The sequence below is a fragment of the Urocitellus parryii genome, chromosome 5 (genome assembly GCF_045843805.1).
Source record: "Urocitellus parryii isolate mUroPar1 chromosome 5, mUroPar1.hap1, whole genome shotgun sequence".
Taxonomy (NCBI): domain Eukaryota; kingdom Metazoa; phylum Chordata; class Mammalia; order Rodentia; family Sciuridae; genus Urocitellus; species Urocitellus parryii.
In genome coordinates this window covers 179520715-179532985 of record NC_135535.1, presented here as the reverse complement: position 1 = coordinate 179532985, position 12271 = coordinate 179520715, and positions in this window count along the sequence as shown.

Sequence of the window (12271 nt, the reverse complement as noted above, 5' to 3'; positions counted from 1 at the left end):
TATCCATTGCTTATCATTACTCTAAAAGTTTGACTTTTTAATATTACATATAGGGGCTGGGATTGTGGCTCAGCAGTGGAGTGCTCACCTAGCACGGGCGGGACCCAGGCTCGATCCTCAGCACCACGTTAAAAAAAATAAAATAAAGGCATTGTGTTGTGTCCATCTACACCTAAAAAGTAAAATATTTTTAAAAAATTACATATAAAAATGAAATCATGTGGTTTTTATCTTGCTGTGCCTGACTTATTTCACTTCATGTAATTTCTCCCAGATTTATCTTGCTTTAATAGAGAAATCACAGTGATAACTCACAAGCAAATTAAAATAAACAGTGTCTGATGCAAATATTACATTATATGAAGAGGAAGCATTTATTTTTTTTTTTTTTTGAAAATGGAAGTTTGTCCAATGGGGGTTGGATGTTTACTGGACTTCAAATAAATATGTGATGAGTAGAGGTCAGAGAAGGCATGCCTGACAGAGGAGTGGGTGGGTTAGTGGTGACACCACAGCAGAATGATAGACCCACTGCTCTTCTTCAGACAGGAACAAAGCAGACCTGGCATGAGGGAGGCACAGAAATACATTCATTCACAACTGGGGTGGTATCAAGATCCTTTGTGTCAATCAGAGATTTCAGGTGAAAGTTTTGTAAAATGGTGGTCAGGAATAAAAACAGCTCTATGCGGGCCAGACCTTCTCCTGCACACCTCCATTTTCATGAAAATAACCTAGAGAAAGAAAGAGAGAGAGAGAAGGAAAATACTCCTTGAACAGTATATTTCTAACTAGAACAAGAAGAATGTCGAGTAACTATTTGATAAATTTTTGATGAACGACTGCAGATGGGTAGCAAATAAAAAGGCTGGATGATTAGACAGACCAAAGGATGAACACCTTGGATACTCACCTAATATTTTTCCAGCACTTTTCATTCAACCAATATTTATTGAGCACCAGCTTTCTTCCAAGAACTTTATTAACCATGTTCACATTAAAATCATTGTTTTGACACTTCATGTTTCCATCAATCTTCTCCCAGAAACAAACGTTCATTACTTGCATTCCCTGTTCCCAGTCTGATGTGCCACGATCTTTCCTTCCATTCATCAGATCTGTTTAGTTCCATCAGCTTTAAACATACAATGCAGTTTCAAGCTTTATCTTATGCTGTTCCTTTTGAATAGGAAGCATTTCATACTTCTATCAGATCCTAGATCAAATGTCATTTTTCTGTTACACTCTTTGTGATTCTTCCAGGCTATAGATTCTCATTCTCTTTGGCTTCAATCAGCAATGAAGCACAGATTATTTGAATCATTGTTCTTTATTTTTCTAGTCTGCTAAAACATGAGTTCCATTATGGCAGAGCTTAGATTTTGTCATATTAGTATCTATAGTGCCTTATTTAAAAGCAAGTCTAAATAGTCAAAGAATAAATTTAGGCAATTGTATGCCAGAGACTCAGCACACACTTTAGGTGTGGAAGGCCCCATATCCTAAGGAGGATCTAGATGTAGGAAGATCAAGGTGCTTCAGTGTCCTTAAAGATTAATGTGCCCCACTCCCAAGGTTTTCTGACCCTCATCTACCAGTCAGAGGCTCTGGAATTTTTGACTAAGTGCAAATATTCTGTTCCTATGGTTCATTGTCTTTGTTAAAATGCCTACCTGTCTTCAGTCCTGTTTCTTTGCCTCTTATGAGGCAGCTCAAATGTCCTTTCTTCTATTTGAATGTCACTCAATCCATTTTATGCCTCACCATTTGGTATGAGAGAACAGGCAGGAGACATTTTCTCCCTCTGCCATCATGAAAAGTCAATCCTTTCTTCTCTCTCCCATAGGATTAGTCATATTGGATTACAACAATCTGTTTATTCATCTGCTTGGCTAACTGGGGTGTGGGACTCTTTTGGTGGTCCATTGTGTGCTGTGGATACTTACAATGTCCAGAGCTCAGCAGAGGCACTACATAGAAGACACTCAACAAAGCTGTGGGGTTAGATACATTTCACAGGGCAGATGAGGACAGTGTAGATGAATCTAATCTTCTAAGAAGAGTTCTGGGAGGGCAGTGTTGTATTCTGTGGCATGACTCAATCTTCCCTCTCTGTAACTTTCTTACTTTGGAAGAACTAGGTCAATTTTCCCTAAGCCCTAGTAATCAGACCCAGGAACAATTTTGTAGCATGGTCTTGCACAGTGCATGGGCACTGGGAGTGTTGCTCTGATTGTGTATAAAGATCATTTCTACCAGCCACTAAATAAGCACTGTGCAACTTTAACTGATCCCATGAAGATGTCTTGACCCCCGAAGTACCAATGGAAATAAATTTCTATTACCCGTTGAAAAAGGTATGAAGTACTTACTTTTTTGAATTTGCCACCCTTATCCAGGAAATGGCCAGGGTCAAACTTCTCAGGGTTGGGGAATTCTTTGCTATCATGCAGCACAGATGTCAGTAATGTTATTATGGTTGTGCCCTGCAATAAACAGATGTGGATAAACCAAGTTGTAAAGAAGTTATGGAGCTAGGGGAAATGTTGAAATTTACTTAGTCCAAACATTATGATCTATAGATAAGAAACCCTTGTTCAAAGAAGAGCAGTGTATTTCCAGGTAGGCAACCAAGTAATAAAATGCATGAGTTTAATGCCAGTGGCTACAACCTTGCTGAAATGCCCCCAGTAGCTTTTGATGCAGTGAGTACCTGTAAACCACACCTTTTGTTCTCCTTATCATTAAGCTTGGATGCTCGTGTCTGCCCCTACTCAATATTCTATCACTTCAGTTTTCATACATCTTTGTATAGGATTCTACTTTAAAATGGGCCTCTGTTGGCTTTTGAAATGTCCAGGATATTGTTTATAAGACCTTTCTGGGATAATAAAAGTATAGCAAAAACCAACTGAATATTTTACATTTTCCCAATATTTGTTTCTCCTATTTTAGAAATGTGGGTGGGGGGGCTCTTCTTTTCAAATGGTTCTAAGATTGCACATCGAGGGGAACATCAGAGTTTGCTTGGTGGCTGCAATCAAGTTTTAACTATGTTGTGAAATTCTGAGTCTGGGCTGGAGGTGTTAAAGCATTCTCACTACCTAGAAGTGGAGAGAATACCTCTTTCCTGGAAGAAGATGAACACCCTCTGAAATGGCAGTACTTTTATATAACTTCACTTAGGCAAATATTGTTAGGTATTTCACATACAAAACTAAGAGGCCACAAAAAGAGGAGAAAGGATAGAAAGGCAATAAAAGTAGTCCAAAAGTAGGGAATATGATCTCTTTCACTTATGAGCCCAAATTTCTTTGGTATCAGAAATATGACAAGGAAGATTCAAGAAGCAAAACTGGAAAATAATCTATCACAAATATAAATACAGATGTCCTTAACAACCTGTAGAAAATCAAATCCTGCTATGTGTTTATGTAATAATATGTATGAGAAAGGGAGACCAAAGCATATGACAATATATGATCAACAGATGCAGAGAATCCATTTGATAAAATTGTACCCTGTGACAAACAAAATTACATATTTTAAGAAAACACCAAACAAAAACAAGACAAAGCAAACATTCCTCATCTAATAAAGAATATCTGCCAAAATGTACATAAAACATTACACTTAATAGTGTCATGTTAAACTTCACCCCCTACTAGATACACATAAAAAAATAAGTTCAACACACCACTTCTTCTTTTTTTTTAAGAAATTATTTTTTTTTGAGAGAGAGAGAGAGAGAGAGAGAGAGAGAGAGAGAGAATTTTTAATATTTATTTTTTAGTTTTCGGAGGACACAACATCTTTGTTTGTATGTGGTGCTGAGGACCGAACCCGCGCCGCACGCATGCCAGGCAAGCGCTACCACTTGAGCCACATCCCCAGCCCTCAACACACCACTTCTGTTCAAAACTGTTCTGGAAATCCCAGCCAGTACAATAATGTAATAAAGAGAATTAATTTCACTAGATTTGGAAAATAATAAATAAAACAAGTGCTAACTGTTATGGGTCAGGCTATATGGGCAATGACCAAACAGACTCCATTTACCCTGAGGCTCCATATCATGTAAGAAATGCTTCTCTCATGGGAAAGCCCCACCTCTGTACCCATTAGTAGTTACTTAGCTTAACATACTCAGAAACACAAAATAGCAATTCTTATACAATGTAAAATTGTTCTCTTCCTTTCCCATTTTTCTTTGGCAATGTATCTTGTCAGAGATTGATTGGACATTAGTAACCATTCTCTAACTTGTAGTGATCTAGGGTCATTTTGACCCGCTTCCCTTCTGCTTGCTTGCTGCTCTGCCAATCTGGAAAGTTCCATGAGAAATACTAATGTACTCATTGCACTGTCTCACTATCTGCCTAATTCAACTTCTGTACCTGCTTGCTTCAGCTACATCAACCCAGATGTGTTTTTTGCCTTTAAATATCCTAAAGTGCTCAGGCTCAGAGCTGTTCCTTGCAGAGAAAGTTATGGGTCCTGTGGGGAACAGTCTCCAGCCAGCCTGCTAAACAAAGACTCTTCAATTTGGACAAAACTGGGACTTGGTGTGTTTTCTGAGCAACCTGCCCCACAACACTAACCTAGACAGCAGGATAATGTACATAAAAATTTCAAATTCATTTAAACAAGTTGTTATCCATGATGACTACATTTAAGAGTTCTAGATATAAAGTCATTAAAATAGAAAGTATGTGTCCATATGCCAAGAAAAACAAAATTGAAAAGGCATTATTTAAATGGTACAATTTATATTAGCTTTTGAAATATTGGTTACCTATCTATATCTACAGATTCATGAACAAAAATATTTAACATGTCAATTCTTTCAAAATTGGTCTGTAGATTTAATGGCATGTTGAACAATAGCCCAGGAGAGAGTTTTAGGAAACTAACAAACTGATTCTAAAATTTGTTTGGAGAGTAGACAAAACAAACTTGAAGGAGCAGAAGAAATGGGGAGAGTTCACCTTGCTGGATGTCAGGAACAGTCAGGGAGCCTCATGGCCTTGTCTGGCCCAGCACTGAGTCCATTAGGGTGCTGCATGGATGAGTTTTGTACTTCTCTCATCTTGTGTTGGCAAGGATTGGGTCCATACTACAAAGTTGGGGACTTCAAGAGCACTGAAGTACAATGTGGGAGAAATAATCTTACCTTGGGAACGTAGTGGTTTCTGAAGTTAATGTCACAGGCCACTGCATTGGGCGGGATGGTTGGGAGGAGGTCTATGTATCTCTGGATCTCATACAAAACAGCTTTGCATAGGACATATGGCTCTTGTCCTGCTTGCATGGGATGTGGTGTCAGCCAATGACATGGTCAATTTCTTCCAGGACTTGAGCTGATAAGGTAAAAATAAGAACTCATAAAGGGTGCTGGAAGATGGCAAAAGCAAGCTAGGCAACAAGTCCCGGTCTCACAACACAGAAGAAGGCAGTGAAGGAAGAGCAGAATGGAGAGGTGGGTGAAAAAAATAAATTCTCTAGAATGCAATATCTTTTAAAATCTAATTTGTTATATGTAAAGGCAGAATGCATTATAATTCATATAAAGCACAATTTTTCATATCTCTGGTTGTATACAAAGTATATTCATACCATTTGTGTCTTCATACATATACTTAATTTAATGATGTTCATCTCATTCCATTGTCTTCCCTACCCCCATGGCCCCCCTTCCCCTCCCACCCCTTTGCCCTGTCTAGAGTTCATCTAATCTTCCCATGCTCCCCATAATAGATGAATGGATAAAGAAAATGTGTGTATATATATATATATATATATATATATATATATACACACACACACACAATGGATATTACTCAGCAATAAAAGAGAATTATATCATGGCATTTGCAGGTAAATGGATGGAGTTAGAGACTACAATGCTAAGTGAAGTTAGCCTATCCCAAAACACCAAATGCTGAATGTTTTCTTTAGGGCTCAATATTACAAGCCTGAGACCTGGATAGGCTAGAAGATAGATTAACAGAGTAGAAAACAAACTCAAATTTCCCGAACCCAGAACCAAATGTATGGATGAGAAGCAGGGTGGGGCAACAGAGAGAGAAAGTAGGGGAGAGCAGACATCATCTTAAGCTCATTCACTTAAAAACTTTTGGAAGAACAGACAAAATTTAAAGTGAAATGGAAATAGAAGGCTACTTCAAACAGCAAAAACAACTTCAAAACCAAATTGTGAAAAGAAAGCTGAACCAGGAATCTGCAGTCATCTTGTGGGGCTCTCGGCCAACCAGTTACCCCTTTAAATCTTCCCACACTCAGACAGCTGTGAATCAAATCAAAGGGAAGTCCCTGGCAGTGGGAGTTCTTAAGAGTCTGTTCAGAAACAACTTCTAGAAGTACCACTACTAGCCAAAAATTTATGGATCCCCCTTACTGTGAACAGTGGGAATGAACAGGCTGGTGGGGTCCTGTGCCAGGAAAGTGTACCTAACCCTGCTCAGCATCCAGGCAAGGATGTTAAGCTCTGTGCATCATCTGCTTGCTTGCTTAACTCAGACAACAGTGAAGCATCTTTGGCCCTGAAGAAAGAAAGCAGATTCACCCTGGGAGGATTAGGGACAGTCCCCATAATTGCAGAGCCAAACTAGAGGGAAGCTGCCTGGCTATCCAGTGACATAGAATCCTAGTGGGAAATTGCCAGAGGCTATGCTGCAGAAAGGGACTGATACAAGCCTTATAAAGAGGTGCACAGCCTGAACCATAATCACAACTGGCAAGTGACAGGATACTTGTGGTATATTCTATCAGACTTAGTAGGCAGAGGAAATCAACATCTGGAATACACAACCTGGGGCTGTGGAAACTAGAGCCCAGGTGAACTATTGGAGACTCTTTCTTGCAGTACCTCAGAGAGTGGTGTCAACCTGGGGAATGCTTCTTTACCACAGACCTTCTGTGGAAAATCCACAACCCAATTTCCTGCACTCACAGACAGTCGTCAGGATCTTTACTACTGTGAAAAGGACTTATTAGAGGGGTATAGATACTTAAGGACCCACAAAAAACAGTGGCATTTCAGAGCCCTGAACTAAGCACACTTGGCCAAACCACAACACTGCATCCTCTGATCAGTGAACTGCAGTCCCCTGAGCTGACAAACAAGAAGCTACTAATAAGAGGTTCATAGCAACTAGGGAATTGGCTCCTATTCCCTTGCAGCTTGGGAGAGATGTATAGTCAATACTGATGGACATCTGCTAAATGTCCAAACCCCAGTGAAATGCAAACCCGGATTCAACAAGAATTTCCTTTATCTTGAAATGGTATGTTATAAATAATGCTAATGTCAACTTTGATCACATAAAGAACTTTTTAAAAATATTTATTTTTTAGTTGTAGTTGGACACAATATCTTTATTTTATTTATTTATTTTTATGTGGTGTTGAGGATCGAACCCAGGGCCTTGCATGTGCTAGGCAAGCATTGTACCACTGAGCCACAATCCCAGCCCCACATAAAGAACTTTTTAATTTGAATGATAATTGTTAATCCAATTGTCAACATGATACCTTCAACCTATTTGAATGAATTTCATATAATGGTTTAAAGCATTAACTGGAATCAATCTTCCTATCTTTTTTTTTTTTTAAAGCAGTATTTTGTATCTGATTCTCTTGCCTCCTACACATCCTCTGGCACCATTTTCTACTTCTTCATTTATTTCTCCTTTCTGCATTGGTGTAAATTACCTTTTTAATAGTCTGTCTCTCTCTCTCTCCCTGCCCCTCCAAAATTCAGTGGAAAGTATCACCAATAGATTTACCACTTTGAAGATGGATTTTCAGGCCTTGACGACAAAGTATATAATCTTTTTTTTTTAAATCTTCTACCTTTATTTATTTATTATTTTATTTACTTATTTATTTTTATTGGTTGTTGAAAACCTTACAAAGCTCTTGACATATAATATTTCAAACATTAGTTTCAAGTGAGTTATGAACTCCCATTTTTACCCCAAATACAGATTGCAGAATTACATCGGTTACACATCCACATTTTTACATAATGCCATACTAGTAACTGTTGTATTCTGCTTCCTTTCCTATCCTCTACTATCCCTCTCCCCCATCTTCTCTTTCTATCCCCATCTACTGTAATTCATTTCTCTCCTTGTTTTTTCTTCCAATTCCCCTCACAACCTCTTTTATGTAGTTTTTTTTATAACAATGAGGGTCTCTTTCCATTTCCATGCAATTCTCCTTTTCTCTCTCTTTCCCTCAAAGTATATATTCTTAAAAAATAACATTGACCATAGAGAAAATATGTAAAGAGACAATGAACAGAATATTCAAGAAATCTGGGATAACATCAAGATGCCAAATTTAAGATTCATTGGGGATAGGTAAAGGCTCTGAAATACAAATTAAAGAAATGCACAATCTTTCCACTGAAATAATATCAGAAAAAATTACAAACCTTAAGAGTTAAATGAAAATTCAAATACAGGATGCCCACAAGACTCTGATTATTAAACCTGATTATTAAAACCTGATTATTAAAATGTTCAATAAATGAAAAGAAGACCTAAGAAATGAAATAAGAAAGAAAACTAAGGTGTTGGAAGACTATTTCAACAAAGAAATAGAGATATTGAGAAGAAGTTAGTCAGAACTCCTGGAAATGAAAGACACACTGAAACAAATAAAAATTCACCCAAATCATCACAAACATATTAGAATGTGCAGAACATAGAAATCACAGCAAATGACCATGAAACAACAAAGATCAGGGGTACTCCAGACTTTGACATTTTAATATTTCGTCATAATTTAAACTTAAATGTTTCCTTTATCCCTGATGCATTGTTTTATTACACTACCTTTAACAATGGAAAACTATAAAATGCAATAGAAATGTCAAAATTCACCTAGAGTATTTGCTGTGCAACAATATGTTTCGATACTTTTCTTTGTGCATATATTTAATCAAAAATTAAGGATTAATTTATTTACCCTTTACAAGTCACTGTCAATTTATTAACAAGACATAAGCATTGACATACTTGTATTAGTTAAGGATTTGCATCGATCAGTATATTTCCAAGAATTGGGAGAGGCATGGGTCCTGGTGAGAGTTTCCGGCCCCCAGATCTCTGTCTCCATAGTAAGAGGAGAAGAGATAGAAAGAGACTGATCACCAGGACCACAACTGGATCCATTGAAGCCTTCTCCTTTTACTGAGACAGCTGTGACCTTGCAATCATGATAAAACTTTTGTGGTGTTCCCTGCTAGTTCAGAATATGTCCTATTAACATGAAGTACTGTACCAACCAACTAGATGAGTTCCAATCCCTTCTGATTGTGCATTGGTAACCTGGTAAGAAAAAAAAATATATTGTTGTCTAGTGTGGCTCTCCTTTGCAAACTTCTATCCATGACAATCTAGTTTAGCCACTCTGGGAAGATCCCAGGAATAGACATTTTAAAAACAGGCAATAAAATGAACACATAACCACACAATGCCTGGTGGTTCCAAAGTTCCTCTACGATTAAGAAAAGAGCATTTTATCTAAAACACTGCTCAACATGCTGGATTCTCAGAATGATTGACTTGGGGGGAAATAAGGGTATCTCTGACTTCTATATAAAAATATTGAACATGTAATACTTCATCAAACAATAAGATAGTTCGGCTTTGAAAATCAAGTCTTTTTAGTACTTTTAAGTGCTGAGCTAACATCACAAGTGCCTAAGCATAAGCTAGGTTCAGACTCAGCAGAGCTTGATGAAGCATTGTGGTTGTCTAACAAGAGAGTGTCTTTCTTCCCAGGAGCTGTGTGTCTTGAGATCAAGGTCAAGGCTGATAAGACTCTAGCATAGAGCCTCTTCATGCAGGGCATTGCTAGAGCAGCTAGGCATCCTGTATTCTTGTACAGAAACTTTCCCAGACACCAAGTATGCCACAGCCATGAAGTCATCAGAGACTCTAATCCCAAACACAGAACCCTAACACTTATGTTTTAGTTATTGGAAATGTAATAATAAGAAAATGATAAATATCCTGTAAACTATAAAAAAAGTAACCAAAGCTCATTTTCTTAATAATATGGTTCAAAATATTCCCAAAGTCCTATAGAATTAGGTAAGTATTGATAAAGAAATTGAGAGTGAATTATACTCTAAAAACTATTGTTACAAATATTGACAATGAGCTTTATACTCTAAAAGCTATTGTTACAAATATTAATAATGAAAAATGTTTTTTTCAAACAAAGGATTAAATGACATGCTAACTATGTCTGTTACTGAAGCCAAATATCATACTTCCCAATGAAATTCAAAAGAAATTAGAAATCACCTAATGGATGTTTGGCATAACAATAATAATGGCTTAAACCTCATGGGGATACATTAGAGCACCCAGAATATTTAGAATATTTTTACCCTGCATCTCTGGCTGATCAAATACTTTATAAATTAATTGACTCCCATTCTGGAAACATGTTGAAACATTCTACATGATATATTATTGAAATGGTATGTTTGATACTAATTATTTTTTATATCATAATAATAGATTGTGATGCCCTCAGATCAGGGATCCAGTGACTTGAAGTAAGCACCCCCCATTTGCATTTAAAAATTACAAATGGGGAGATATCAAGAGCCATCCTTGGGCTATGTGTGAACCAAAAATCAGCATCACAGCCAGTGAATAGGAGAATCTGGTGTCTGGAAGCTTCCAGTGGAAATTTTCTCTGGCCAAGACTGATCAGACACATGTGAGCCCTATTCAGCTCTGCCCCAGGTTCCACACAGCACTGGAGATAGGGTGACCTACTGTAGCCACATAATTTCTCAATAATGAGTGTAACCTGCCAAGATGCCAATCAACCTGCTCACTTCAAGACATCAGGAAGGAGACTCCATCCCTGAAACCTTATCCCTGCATTTGATGTACCTCTTAAATAAACCACAGGAGGAATTATCTAATTGTTCAGCCACAGTTCCCCTGTGGACTGATCTATCAGGCGCTCTGCTTCAAAACTAGAATTCTGACTCTGTTTCTTATCTCTTCACTATTTCTGACTTATCTTATCTGGGGGCTTATATACTCCTGGGTACAAGAAGGAACCCCTAACAAGGTGCTGGTTGCCTCTCCATAATGACCTATATGGTGCTTGCTTGGACAAGGGATGTACACGATGACTCTGAATGTCATCTTACATTTCAGGTTTTCTCCACATTATTTGAGGCTTTTGAAAAAATCTAAAGGAATGCAGAATTCAAGTGAAAAATTGTTTTTTAGCCTGACCACCATAACAGTTTATTTTGCAGATGTATCTATCAAAATTTTTTTTCTCATTCCTAATAAGCTTGTCTTTAAAATAAAAAAAATTGAGTTAAATTATGGCCAAATTTGGGAACATAGGAAAACTCACAGCTTCATGTGGCAATATGCTAGGATTCAACAAGATGGTCTGCATTCCCTTATGAAAACAGAACTTTGAAACTGAGTGGGTGAGACTCTCTAGAAAGCAGACTTGCTTTTTGTTTCATTGAAAGGAAGAAATAAGATCTTTCCCACCTTCATTCTTTACACATGATTGCAGTTTGAAAAACTTATTTTCTTTTAATGCAAAATGTGAAAAACTCGCTTTTAGTAACATCTATTCATTTGTTTGTTTAGTTTTTCTTCTGGAGCAATATGTACAATTTTTTCTTACCTGTAATCTTCAACTCTCTGGACAGCATTTCTTTCTCTTTCTCTGTATTCTCTCTAATCCTGCACATAGTTATTAATAGTTCAGTGTATAAAAGGGTTTTATGAGTCTGAATTCTCATGTTCTTTCCTATATCAGTGCTTAATGACCTCAAGGATTTGCATACAGCTGATCTGAGCTGATTGCTGTAATTAGCATGTATAATGCTTTCTTTAAGAGTGGTCTCTTTTCATGATTTTTTGTTCTCCTTGCTGAAAGTATCCAGTTCCAGAATAGTGTAATCATGCAGCTGTGTGAATGAGCATTTGGAAGACCATTTGTAAATGAGACAGAATGAAACCATTAATTCAGGTTTGAGGGAAAGGTGATTGATGAATACACTTTAATTTTCTAGTAATATGACATTCTTTTGATTTATTCAGAGCTTTTACAAGTTAACATCGATCTCAAAGTGCATGCTTTATTGTTTTTAAAAATGATTTCCTACTATGGGCATACTTCAGAAGCATTGTGGATTCAGTTTAAGATCTCTGAAGTAAAGTGAGTCACATGAACATTTTTT